This window comes from Macaca mulatta, chromosome 8 (assembly GCF_049350105.2).
Source record: "Macaca mulatta isolate MMU2019108-1 chromosome 8, T2T-MMU8v2.0, whole genome shotgun sequence".
Lineage (NCBI taxonomy): Eukaryota > Metazoa > Chordata > Mammalia > Primates > Cercopithecidae > Macaca > Macaca mulatta.
Genome location: NC_133413.1, coordinates 138,207,393 through 138,222,096, shown reverse-complemented (window position 1 = coordinate 138,222,096; position 14,704 = coordinate 138,207,393).

Below are 14,704 nucleotides of genomic sequence, written 5' to 3'. Positions count from 1 at the left end.
AAGCAAACAAGAGAAAACATTTTTTCAATAAAACGTGTCCCGCTCTCCAGATGGGGGTGACATTTTCAGCTTGATATGTTAAGATGGTAGTGACCCTAAGACATCATAAGCGTGTGTACTATCTCAGGTACAATTCCGTATAGCTCTAGCTTGGTTCTTCTCCAGTGTCTCTTTTTGGAGTGGTACCTGATTTTATTGCTAGTTTTCATCTGAAGTTGCCCTTGGCAACTTCTGCCTGTATATTTCCTGCGTACCTTGCGGTTGGCTGCTGTGTACAAGGAAACAAAGTTTAATTACCATTGACTTCCTCCCTGCTTGCAGTTAACTGGTGATACTCTCATTGGCATCTCATCCGAAGCAGAACCAATATTCTGAATAATTAACTGGAGCTCATGCCTTCTGGTGAGGTCACTGCACCAGTCCCAGAGTTTGACAAACAGGGGGCTGGCGGCTGATATCTGGTAGGTCTTGGGGTGGGACTGGACATATACTTTTCCCCAGGGCAAGTTCCACAGTCCCTTTTGTTTTATGTGTCTTATTGTCATTTTTCCAGTTTATGTATAATGCTTTTCCCATACAACTTTATTTTTTATATATATTTTTTGAGACGGCATTTTGCTCTGTCAGCAGGCTGGAGTGCAGTGGTTTGACCTTGGCTCACTGCAACTTCCACCTTCTGGGTTCAAGCAATTCTCCTGCCTCGGCCTCCCAAGTAACTGAGACTACAGGCACGCACCACCACGCCCAGCTAATTTTTGTATTTTTAGTAGAGACGGGGTTTCGCCATGTTGGCCAGGATGGTCTCGATCTCTTGACCTCGTGATCTGCCCTCCTTGGCCTCCCAAAGTGCTGGGATTACGGGTGTTAGCCACCGCACCCGGCCTCCCATACAGCTTTAAATCAACCTCTCCAACCAGATTGCCTTCCATAAACCCGTATTTTATGGAAATATTAGAGCCCTAGAAGACCGTGGACACAGAAGGAAATGAGGGAGAAGGTATGCTGTACTTTCCTAATCAGAACATATTTAACAATTTTTCCCTCATGTATTCATTCAACTCACATTTTTTTACTGAGCATCTTCTGTGTGCCGGGTACGAAGCAGGTTCTGCAGATAAACTGGTGAACAACAAGAAAAACACGATCTTTATCTCAAGGAATTCACAGCCTGAGAAAGGCCACCGGTTCAAAGAAGTAGACTGTCTCCAGGACATGAAGAATCAGCCAGAAGTAGAGTGCAGGTGTCCTGATGCTCATCAGCTCAAACCTGGAAGTCCTCCCTTTAGTGGGCTCCAGTCCAGGCCTCCTTCCTCTTGTTGTTCTTGCCATCCATTGAATCCTATCATTTTCTTTCGTATCTCAAAGGATTTGAAGGAACCATCAAATCTATAACCAGTTCTCTCTAGCGAGAATGGAGAATGGCAATGCTGGCCTTTACCCTCAACCACAGGGACACAAGCGTGGGTAAGTCAAGTCCCTGAGAGCTTACAGTCTGGAAGATAAATTACAGTTTACTGTGGTCAGTATAATAATAGAAGTAAGCTGGAGCTTAGGGCTTCCCAAACTGGGTTATAGATACCAGTATGGAAATGGGACAGGACTTAAGGTGATACACAGAATTTTTTTTGTTTTGTTTTGCTTTGTTTTTTTTGACACAGAGTCTTACTCTGTCACCCAGGCTGGAGTGCAGTGGAGTGATCTCGGCTCACTGCAACCTCTGCCTCTGAGTTCGAGCGATTCTCATGCCTCAACCTCTCAAGTAGCTGGTATTACAGGCACCCGCCACCATGGCCGGCTAATTTTTGAATTTTTAGTAGAGACAGGGTTTTACCATGTTGGCCAGGCTGGTTTCGAACTCCTGACCTCAAATGATCTGCCCACCTCGGCCTCCCAAAGTGCTGGGATTAGAGACCTGAGCCACCGCGCCCTGACTACACAGACTTTTTATGGTAATGATTATATCTGTGTAATTTTAGTGAATATTAGGAAAAAATATAACCAACACCTTAATTCCATGTAAGATTTTCTCTGTGCATTTATTCACTTAACAAATATATATTGACTGTTACTCCACCTGGCATTACTCTAGCCCATGGGTATCCAGCAGTGAACAAACAGCTGAAAATCTCTGCCCTCATAGATTTTACATGAAATGCAAATCAATTTTTTTTTTTTTTTTTTTTTTTTTTTTTTTTTTTTTTTGAGACAGAGTCTTGCTCTGTCGCCCAGGCTGGAGTGCAGTGGCGCCATCTGGGCTCACTGCAAGCTCCTCCTCCCGTGTTCACGCCATTCTCCTGCCTCAGCCTCCCGAGTAACTGGGACTACAGGCGCCCACCATGACGCCCAGCTAGATTTTTTGTATTTTTAGTAAAGACAGGGTTTCACCATGTTAGCATGGATGGTCTCGATCTCCTGACCTCGTGATCCACCCGCCTCGGCCTCTCAAAGTGCTGGGATTACAGGCATGAGCCACCGCGCCCAGCCTCAAATCAATTATTTAAATTAAAAAAAAAAATCCACAGATACAAAGAAGTAAGAGAGTGCAGCAGGCAGGAGCCAGCTCTGCTGCTTACTTGACGGGTGACTTCGGACCAGTTTCTTGGTGCCCCTGTTTCCTTGTCTGCAGCACAGGGATGATAATGGTATGTACCTCACTAGGGTTGCTATGATCACTGCATGAGTGCCTGGAACACAGTAAGCTCCACATCAGTGTTTGTTAATCTTTTCTAAAGTACAAGATAAAGGCTGGGTGCGGTGGCTCACTCCTGTAATCCCAGCACTTTGGGAGACCGAGGTGGGCGGATCACCTGAGGTCAGGAGTTCGAGACCAGCCTCAACAAGGAGAAACCCCATCTCTACTAAAAATACAAAATTAGCCGGGTGTGGTGGTGTATGCCTGTAGTCCCAGCTACTTGGGAGGCTGAGGCAGGAGAATTGCTTGAACTCGGGAGGCGGATGTTGTGGTGATCCGAGACCGTGCCATTGCACTCCAGCCTGGGCAGCAAGAGTGAAACTCTGTCTCAAAAAAAAAAAAGTACAAGATAAAAATTGTGAAGATGAAGTAACAGTTCAATGCTTGCGACCTTGGCCCAGGACATCTGCCCAAGCGCCTGGAGAACTTGTTGAGATGCATCTTCCCCAGGCTCCACCCTAGAGATTCTGACACAGTAGATTTGGGGCAGGGCCCAGATTTTAACAACCTTCTCCTTCCCGGCCTTCACTAAGAGTGAGCCATCAAGGGCTGCTTTAGGGTTCAGATAAGGACTCCTCCAGGGCAGAGCCAGGATGGCTAAATGCCTCCTTCAAAGCTGTGCCACTTTGAAGGACAAACGAACAGGCAAATAGTTGGGTTCAGAGAGAGGTGTCAGGTAGAAGGAAAAGGTGCAAAGAGGCAGGAGAGAATGGTTTGTTCGTGAAACTGCGAGAAGTTTACCATGATGAGAGCGCCTGTTAGTTGCCTCTGATTTGGGGATATCCTGTGACTTGTTCCCTGACTGAAAATGCTGAATCAAGTTTAATGGAAATCTGCCAACAAGGAGGAGTATTTTGAAATTTTGAGGAGGTTTCATTTTAGACCTTAAGTTATTGCACTCAGAAGCTCAAAGCAACTGCTATGAGAAAAACCAATTCCAAGGGGATTTTGTATAAAAATCTGCAGGTTGTCAATGAGTTCCCTTTTAGCAGCAACCCCTACTCCCACCCCAACGATTTCAGAGGAGAAGGGAAGTGTAAAGAGTCTGTTAACCTTAACTCCTTAAAGAAAACAGCAATTAGTACTCAATGGTCTTATGTGTTTTCAGGAAGCTTGGCTAGGAAGCAGTCTAAAGGAATAATGTTCCCAAGAGTTGCTTTCACAACCCTATGCTGTGGTGGAGAGACTGCATTCTAGAATCTGATGAACGTAGGTTCCAATTCTGACTCCACCTTCAATCAGCTGCATGACTTTTGACAAAGTACCTTGTTGCTTAAGCCGTCAGTATTCTCCTCGGTACAACGAGAAACACATAAAGAATGGGCGAGATAATGTATGTGAAGGGCTTGGCACACTGCTTGGTGCATAGCGTTCATGAAGTGACAACATATTGTTAATTTTTCACCAAAAAAGTGAACTGACATCCAGAAACTAAAAAGAGGAAGGCACAGGCAGTGCTAGCAATGAGGAACCTTTTCGCCTGGGACTTCTGGAAGAAAAAAATAGGAAGGGTGTGTGGCTAAGAGAGGACATTTGACTAAGGGTTGAGAATTTAGTTCAACTTTCAGAGGAACTCCAATGGCCTTGCACCCTAAAAGCAGAGAATAACAACATGCTTGAATAGGTGAAGGTGCTTGAAGTGAGGAAGCATTCCTTACTTCCAGAATGCATTCCCATGCACACACACATGCATACACACACGGCTTCCCCTAAACTGTCATTCAAGGCGGGAAAGTGGGAGGAAGAAAGAGAAGAGGCAGCAAGGGTGGGTGGGGAGAAGGAAGAGAAAGCCGTGTCAAAAAAGGGAAGGAAATGGGCTTGGGAGTGGTTGGCTATACAAAGGGCTTGAAGGAGAAAATAAAACTGGTTTCCAGTGAATGGAGCTCATTGCCCTGATTCAGATCTACCCCTGAGAATGGGTCTTACCTGGATGATTGAGTGCCTGCTGTGTGTACTTGCTAGTTTAGCACTGGGAGTGGAGTTGATTTAAGCTATAAATCCAGCCCTGGAGGTGCTTATCCACCTGTAGTGGACTGAATAGTGGTCCTCCAAGTTCATGTCCACCAGGAACCTCAGAATGTGACCTTGTTTGGAAATAGAGTCTTTGCAGATGTGATTAGTTAAGATGAGATCATACTGAATTAGGGTGAACCTTAAATCCAATGACTGATTTAAATCCTTAAATCCAGGCTGGGCGAGGTGGCTCACACCTGTAATTCCAGCACTTTGGGAGACTGAGGCAGGTGGATCGCTTGAGGTCAGGAGTTCGAGACCAGCCTGGCCAACGTAGTGAATCCGTAGTGAAAAATTAGCTGGGTGTGGTAGCATGCGTCTGTGGTCCCAGCTACTTGGGAGCCTGAGGCATGAGAATTGCTTGAACCCGGGAGGTGGAGGTTGCAGTGAGCTGAAGCCACGTCACTGTACTACAGCCCAGGTGACAGAGTGAGATTATGTCTTAAAAAACAAACAAACAAATAAATATCAAGGACACACAGACATACATACACGTGCAGGGGAGGAGGCCATGTGAAGTTAGAGACCGAGATTGTAGAGAAGCATCTACATGCCAAGGAATGCCAAGGAATGCCAGCATCTACTAGAAGCTGGGAAAGGTAGGGAATGGCTTTCCCCTAGAATCTTCAGAGGGAGCACAGCCTTGCTGACACCTTGATTTTAGATTTCTAGTCTCTAGTACTGTGAGAATAAATTTTTATTGTTATAAGCCACACAGTTCATCATAATCTGTTTTGGCAATCCTAAGAAACTAATATACCATCATAAGAGAAAAACAAGCGAGGTATGGCGGCTCACACCTGTGACCCCAGCAGTTTGGGGGGGCCAATGCAGAAAGATTGCTTGAACCCAGGAGTTCAAGACCAGCCCGAGCAACACAGGGAGACTCCCATCTCTACAAAAATTTAGAAAGTAGCCAGGTGTCGTAAGTAGCACACGCTTGTAGTGCTAGCTACTCTGGAGGCTGAGGTGGGAGAATTGCTTGAGCTTGGGAGGTCCAGACTGCAGTGAGACATGGTTGTGCCACTGCACTCCCGCCTGGGTGACTGAGTGAGACCCTATCTCAAAATAAATAAATACATAAATAAATAAGAAAAAGAAAAACAGGAAACAGGCTCTCCTCACTTTGTAAGGCACTGTATTCATGGAAACTCATTTGTATCAGAACTGTGTCCTCATTTTTCATGGTTCCATGGTAACCAAGGTGAGGTCTCAGTTAACATGAGATGTACTATCGCATTGAGAAAAAAAGAAAAAAAAAATAGAACCGTACAAAGCAAGGATTGCCTGTATACATACGTGCACACACACATGAAAAATCACAGTCTATAATTCAGCAGAAAATTCATGAAGTACAGTCCTAGGTGGCTGTTGCCTGTAATTCCAGCACTGTGGCTGTCTCAAGACAAAGATGACAAAGATGCAGAAGGAGCTGGAGTTAGTGGGAAGGGCTTCCTGACAGAAGTTAGTTTTGATCAGAGTTTTAAAAGGTTGAAAGAACTCGGGCTGTCAGAAAAGTCACTGGGGAATGTTGGGTGTTGTTTTATTTCAGGATTCTGATAGGTTCTGATACCTACGCTACCACTTGTTGGCTATGCCATCTTCACCTACTTGCACCTGTTTTCTCTTCTGTGGAAAGGTGATCATACATCCCGGTTTGCCTGGGAACACCCAAACCTAATCAACCACAGGAGCCACTTGTACTCTCAAAGGTCGCCTGGTTTCTATTGAAAACATTGGGATTGTCTTTATGTTTTACTTTACTTACTTTTTTGAGACAGAGTCTTGCTCTGTCACCCAGGCTGGAGTGCAGTGGCACGATCGGCTCACTGCAACCTCTGCCTCCTGGGTTCAAGTGATTCTCGTGCCACAGCCACCCAAATAGCTGGGACTACAGGCATATGCCATCACACTTGGCAAATTTTTTTATACTTTTGGTAGAGATAGGGTTTCGCCATGTTGGCCAGGCTGGTCTTGAACTCCTGACCTCAAGTAATCAGTTCGCCTTGGCCTCCAAAAGTATTGGGATTACAGGTACGAGCCACTGCGCCCAGCCTACTTTTTACTTTCCAAATGTAAAATTATAACATCATATTAAATATGCATTTCAAATGACAATTTCCCTGGAGATTCTGATACTCAACTGTCAGAATCTATGGTGGGGCATTCCCTGAACAGAGAACCACTTGACTGGGGCACCACTGAGTCATTTCCAGGCAATTCAGCCTAAGGTTTTAGAGCAAGGACTCTGGAGTCAGATCGAGCTGGGATTATACCTAAAGACCACCGCTGTTAACTATGTGACCTTGACATTCATTTACAACTGCCCTTTTCCCATTTTGGAGGGCCAGTTTTCTCATTAGTGCCATTAAGCTGATAGTAATGCACCATCTGTAGAATTGTTCACATGATTAGATGGTATATAAAATCCTTAGCACGAAACCTTTCATAAAATAATAATTTCTTAAATGACAGTTTTGGCCAGGCCTGGTGGCTCACGTCTGCAATTCCAACACTTTGGGAGGCCGAGGCAGGTGGATCATCTGAGGACAGGAGTTGGAGACCAGCCTGGCCAACATGGTGAAACCCCGTCTCTAGTAAAAATACAAAAATTAGCCGGGCATGGTGGTGGGTGCCTGTCATCTCAGCTGTCTAGAGGCTGAGGCACGAGAATCATTTGAACCCAGGAGGCAGAGGTTGCAGTGAGTCAAGATCGTGCTGCTGCACTGCACTCCAACTTGGTGATAGAGCGAGACTCCGTCTCAAAAAACAAAACAAAACAGGCAGTTTAAAAAGAAAACTGAGAATTGTGTTTAAACAGCACAGAGTTTATTTGGGTTTGATATTTTGAGACAGTAAGAGTGGAGACACTACAGTCTGTAGACCACCCTATCAGCTGTGTTGTGAGTGGGGGCCGAACTCCAGTACAAACTATCCCCAAGTGTAGATAGTGAAAGAACAAAATATGCAGCCAATGACTCAAAAGATGCAACTACCCAGGGTTTGGTTATATGTATACCTTGTTATGACTTGCAGTGTTTCTGTCTCTGTGCCATTTTTTTTTTTAAGGTAGTTGCCTCAGAGCAAGACAGCATGAAATTGTGGGGAAAATTTAAAGAATACTTCATCCTTCATGGCTTTTCAGTTGCAAGAAACAGAAATTCCTACTGGCTAATTTAGTCCTAAGAGAAATTTTCTAGAAGGGTGTTGGAGAGCTTTAGAATTGATGGAGATAGGGAAGCCAGTGTTGAGACAGGTTTGACACAGGCAATGCCAAGTGTTTAGAGAGCTGGATGACTCAGTTACTCCAGGGACAACCACCAGAAGAGATGTGCTCTGTCCAGGGTCATTCCAGTTAAGATTCAAAGTCTGGTTGGGTGCGGTGGCTCACACCTGTAATCCCAGCACTTTGGGAGGCCAAAGCGGGCAGATCACGAGGTCAAGAGATCGAGACCATCCTGGCCAACATGGTGAAACCCTGTCTCTACTAAAAATACAAAACTTGGCTGGGCATGGCACCTGTAGTCCCGGCTATTTGGGAGGCTGAGGCATGAGAATCACTTGAACCTGGGAGGTGGAGGTTGAAATAAGTCGAGATCGTGCCACTGTACTCCAGCCTGGAGAGAGAGCGAGACTTCGTTTCAAAATTAAAAAAAAAAAAAAAGATGCAGAGTCCTGAGAGAAGGAGCCTGCTCTGTCTCTTGTGGGCATCTCTGTGGCTGGAAGAGGGCGGGCACTTCCTTGAGCTTACAAAGACCACCACGCTGGGTAAGAGGAAATTCCAGGTTGGGCCTGGTGACATTTGCTTGTAATCTTGTAATCCCAGCATTTTGGGAGGCCAAGGCAGGAGGATCGCTTGAGTCCAGGAGTTCAAGACCAACCTGGGCCACGTGGTGAGAACCTGCCTCTACTAAAAATTTTTTTAAAAAATTTAAAAATAAAGAATTTATATATATATGTGTGTGTGTGTGTGTATGTGTGTGTGTATATATATACACATATATACATATATATATACACATATATACATATATATATACACATATATACATATATATACACACATATATACATATATATACACACACATATATACATATATATATATATATATATAGACAGGATCTCGCTGTGTCACCCAGGCTAGAGTGCAGTGGCACAATCTCGGCTTACTGCAACCTCCGCCTCCTGGGTTCAAGTGATTCTCGTGCCTCAGCCTCCTGAGTAGCTGGGATTACAGGTGTGTGCTACCACACCCGGCTAATTTTTGTATTTTTAGTAGTAGAGATGGGGTTTTGGCATGTTGGCCAGGCTGATCTCGAAATCCCGGCCTCAAATGATCCACCCGTCTTGGCCTCCCAAAGTGCCGGGATTACAAGTGTGAGCCATCACGCCTGACCAAAACTAAATTTTTTAAAAAAGAGAAAATTCCAAAAAGAGATGGGGGTGCATTACCGGAAGAAGAGGAAAGAACATTGAGCAGTCCCAACGCCATAAAGTCTCCCTGGAAGTGAACTTGACCTGCTGTCTCAATCTTTTCCTGAATGTATGTGTCCTCTGTGTGCAGTCTGTCTCCTGTCTGGACCTCAGCTTTTTCACCTGTAAAATGAGGTGGTTCACTCACGTGACATTCGTAGTCTTTCCATCCAGACTGTTCTCTGGACTCTGGCAACTCGCACAGCTCTGATCTTTCATTTTCTTGCATTTAGACTCCCAAACCTCTCGCCACCAAGGTCACAAAAGGAGACTGAGAAATCTGAACCCAGTTTCTGAAGGGCAGATCACTGGCGGGAGGCCCTCTGGCAAAAGCCCACGGGCGTATGGCAGGCATTCCACAACAGTGTTCACATTTATGCTGCAGAAGAAGGCAGTCCCGGTGCCTGGGAGGGAGACTGTTTGCAAGGTGAGGGGAATGACAGCCTGGTTTGTTAGGGAGAGAGAGAGGGCCCTGCCAGGCTCCTGCAAAAACAACCTCAGGATCCCTGTCTGGCCTGAGTAGACCTGGTGAGGGTTCACAAGGCTGGGGTGCAAGGGTGTGGTTTCTGTCCGCTCTGTGTTCGTCACGCCACAGTGCTATTAGATCTCAAGGAGGCCCCCACGCCTCAGGGAATGCTTCCTCAGTGCTTCATCTGGGAGCCATCCAGAGTCACACAGGGCACCTTGTTAAAAGTTCAAAGCAGCTGAAACAGCCTTAAAACATGTTAAACTGGCACGAGCCATCATGGATTTTTCAGGTTTTGAAACTTCCTAAAGTTTCCTTTTTTTTTTTTTTTTTTTTTTGAGACGGAGTCTCGCTCTGTGGCCCAGGCTGGAGTGCGGTGGCCGGATCTCAGCTCACTGCAAGCTCCACCCCCTGGGTTCAGGCCATTCTCCTGCCTCAGCCTCCCGAGTAGCTGGGACTACAGGCACCTGCCACCTCGCCCGGCTAGTTTTTTGTATTTTTTGGTAGAGATGGGGTTTCACCATGTTAGCCAGGATTGTCTCGATCTTCTGACCTTGTGATCCGTCCATCTTGGCCTCCCAAAGTGCTGAGATTACAGGCTTGAGCCACCGCGCCCGGCGAAACTTCTTAAAGTTTCTTAGCGGTAAGAGATGGCAGATGAGTCAGGCTGGGTATCATAGCAGACTCGGACTTGAATAGCTCTTTCACTTTTTTGCTGGGGGACCTTGCCCAGTTTACTTAATTCCTTAATTCCTCAGTCTTTTTTTCTCATCTGTCAAATGTGCATAATCATAGTTACCTATTCATGTGGTTGTCATGAAGATTCAATGAGAAGTGTTTTGCACAGTACTAGGTACATAGAAAACACTCTATAAATGCTAGTGTCATTATTCTTTTTGTTTGCTTGTTGTTTTGAGTCATCGTCTTACTGTATCACCCAGGCTGGAGTGCAGTGGTGTGATCATAGCTCATTGCAGCTTTGACTGCCTGGGCTCCAGTAATCCTCCCACCTCAGCCTCCTGAGTAGCTGGAACTACAGGCACAACACCATGCCTTGCTAATTTTTGTATTTTTTGTAGGGATAGGGTCTTGCTATGTTGCCGAGGTTGGCCTCAAACTCCTAGGATCAAGTGATAATCCTGTCTCAGCCTCCCAGAGTGCTGGGATTACAGGTGTGAGCCACTGCGCCTGGCCCACTTCTTCACTGAAACTCTTTTTTTTTTTAAAATGGAGTCTCACTCTGTTGCCCACGCAGGAGTGCAATGGCATGATCTCGGCTCACTGCAATCTCCGCCTCCTGGGTTCAAGCAATTCTGCCTCAGCCTCCCGAGTAGCTGGGATTACAGGCACATGCCACCATGCTAGTCTAATTTTTGTATTTTTAGCAGAGACGGGGTTTCACCATGTTGGTCAGGCTGGTCTCGAACTCCTGAAACTGTGATCTGCCCACCACAGCCTCCCAAGGTACTGGGATTACAGGCGTGAGCCACTGCGCCCAGACTACTATTCTTATTATTACTGCTTTAAGTAATGTCTATTAAGACCAGACATTACCTGGTCTGGACTTACTGACCCATGCTACAGGCAGGATACTAAGGCCTGGAGGGAGATAATTGCAGTGCAGAAAATCCAGTGTCCAGTCATACCTGTAACCCTAGCACTTTGGGGGGCTGAGGTGGGCGGATCACCTGAGGTCAGGAGTTCGAGACCAGCCGGCCAACATGATGAAACCCCATCTTTACTAAAAATACAAAAATTAGCCAGGCGTGGTGGCAGGTGCCTGTAATCCCAGTTACTCAGGAGGCCGAGGCAGGAGAATCGCTTGAACTCGGGAGGAGGAGGCTGCAGTGAGCCAAGATTGTGCCACTGCACTCTAGCATGGCGACAGAGAGAGACTCCAACTCTGTCTCAAAAAAAAAAAAAAAAGAAAAGAAAATCCGGTGTCCTAACATTCAGCACCATGACTTTGCCCCCACCCACATCCCCTTTTTTTTAAGACGGAATCTCGCTCTGTCACCCAGCAGGGAGTGCAGTGGCTCAGTCTCGGCTCACTGCAATGTCTGCCTCCTGGGTTCAAGTGATTCTCCTGCCTCAGCTCCCCAAGTAGCTGGGATTACAGGTAGCTGGGATTATAGGGCCACGCCACCACGCCCAGCTAATTTTTGTGTTTTAGTAGAGATGGGGTTTCACCATGTTGGCCAGGCTGGTCTCAAACTCCTGACATCAAGTGATCCACCTTGGCCTCCTGAAGTGCTGGGATTATAGGCGTGAGCCACCATGCCTGACCTACTTTCCCCTTGACCATGGGGATGGTGCCACCTTGACCACGGGACACAGACAGCCCTGGTGGGATGATCAATGTGACCTTCCCCACTGAGGAGTTTGTCTTTAGACAACTGTCCAAACTGTTTTGCAAGGGCGCTGGAGGATCTGGCTTGGGCCCACCCATGGGTCTCCCCCAGGGGCAGAAATTCTCTTGTCCTTCCTGCTCCTTCCACTCTGCTTTGCTCTCCATTTCCTGAGCATGTCTCCCCTCTCCCATAGCAGGGTCTCAGGATATTTGGCTTACCTAACTCCTACCCACCCTCCATGTCTTGGCTGAGAACCTTCCTGGAACTCCTAGGCTGTCAGATGCCCCCACATACTCTGTACTTCCTCACCCCACTACTTTGTGCCTTTGCATTTGTTTAGGTAATTACGTATGCAAATACTTGTATCATGTCACTCTTCTCCACTAGACTGTTGACTCTGTTTCTTCCACACTGGTGCCTCCTTTATTTATTGGAGGTGACTGATAAATATTTGTTGACTGGGTCAGTCTGGGTGCAGGGATAAGACCTGACACGGACTTGGAAATGGGGTGAGTTTGAAAACTGCATCTCAGTAGTAAGGCAACATCCTGCATCTCAGAAGACCTGAGGTCTTACTTTGCTTTGATATCAGTTAGGATTCAACCAGGGCCCTGAGGTCGTAAGCTAATTCAGCCAAAAGCCGGTAGAGGAATCTCAGGAAGATTGCATCTTCTTCAGGTGCTTCATCTAGAAAGCGAATGCTAAGGTTGTCTCCAGCTCTGAGTCATCGTCCTATATTTTAACCCTCAAGCAACCAGGCAGGTACAAACTCCTTTGGGCATAAATCTATCACCAGTTTCTTTCTGGCCATGGATCTCAACACCTGAGCACACTGACTGCATTTATTCAGCCATGTAATTGGGTCTGTTCTATGTACCCAGCCTGTGCTAAGCATGGACGACATCATGACATACAAGCAAGTAGCTCCAATTCTAATGGGGAAGCAAGAGGGGGAAATAGGCAATTTCAATATGGTGTGGTTGATGGGAAGTAGCAAGAAGTGGAGAAGGCTGGTGACAAGGAATCAGAAAGACCTAGGGTTGAATCTTCGCACTGCATTGCTATGACCTTGAGAACGATACCTGCTGACTCTAAATCTCAGTACCCTGAAGTGTAAAAGGAGGAAGTGTAATTTTCTAAGGGGGTGTTGTGAAAGAAAATGAAACATGAATAGCCTGGCGAATGAGAAGGGTACCACCGTGGATAATGATTGCTGGCTATTGTGATCAAGATAACCATGGATAAGGGAAACCAGGAAAGTAGAGATCAGGGAGGGCTTCCATGAAGCAGTGACATTCAAAATGAGACATGGAGGATATGGGATGGGAGTTGCTGCATGAACATCACTCAGGGAGAGGAAAGAGCAAGGGTAGAGATCCAAGGGGAGTATGTGCCTAGCATTTCAGAGACATTAGAAATTACTTCCATAGGTTGTAACCTAGATCAGAGCAGGTGATATGGCAGGAGATGAGGCAGGACAGGTAATCTGGGGGCAGATCTTGAACAGGTAGGAAGATGATTGTACTTTATAATCAGAGTAGGGAGAGTACTAAATTCCTATATGTCGGAGAGTGATCCGCTCAGTTGGCTTTTGAAGTAGCCTACCCCTGTGCCTTCGAGAAGCCTGCAGGGAGAAGATACTGCAGAAAGCCCCAGGCACAGGGTGGTGGTAGGCAGCAAGAGAGCAGTAGCAATGGGCCAGGGCATGTGTGGACAGAGACTAGAGTTTCAGAGGCAGAATCTAAAGGACTTTGTGATACATTAGAAAGGGAAGGTGAGGCCGGGAGCAGTGGCTCACGCCTGTCATCCCAACACTTTGGGAGGCCGAGGCAAGTGGATTGCTTGAGCCCAGAAATTTGAGGTCAACCTGAGCAATATGGCAAAGACCCATCTCTACAAAAATTTTAAAATTAGCTGGGGATCTGTAGTCCTAGCTAGGGAGACTGAGGTAGGAGGATCACTTGAGCCTGGGAGGTTGAGGCTACAGTGAGCTGTGATCATACCATTGCATTCCAGCCTGGGTGGCAGAGTGAGATGCCATCAAAAGGAAGGAAGGAAGGAAGGAAGGAAGGAAGGAAGGAAGGAAGGAAGGAAGGAGGAAGGAAGGAGGAAGGAAGGAAGGAAGGAAGGAAGGAAGGAAGGAAGGAAGGAAGAAGGAAAGGGAAGGAAGGGAGGAAAGAAGGAAAGAAGAAGGAAGGAAGGAAAGGGAAGGGAAGGGGAAAGAAAAAGAGAGAGAGGGAGAAGGAGGGAAGGAAGGAAGGAAGGAAGAGAAAGAAAGAAAGAGAGAGAGAGGGAAGGAAGGAAGGAAGGAAGGAAAGGAAAGGAAGGGAGGGAAGGAAGGAAGAGGGAAGAGAAAGAGGGAAAGAAATTCTCATTTACTAAACCTGTGCTGGACCATTTCTCATATCTTTTCTCATTTAATTGTCTCAAAAGCACTGGCAGAGAGATACGGCTCTCACACTCTTCTGGCCACTCCTTTATTTCTTTCCCTGCTGCACATCAGGAAAGTTAGGCTCAGAACAGCAAGGTCTGCTCTAGGTCAGGCAGCTATCTGGGGGCACAGCCAGATTGAAACTCAAGTCTGTGGGACTTCAGAAGCCACTTGCCATCTACTCTGACATTCATTCCTAAACTTATTTGTTTCTCCCTTCCCCTGTGGCACTTTGTATTTTTTTTAGAGCTGGGGTTTCACTTTGTCACCCAGGC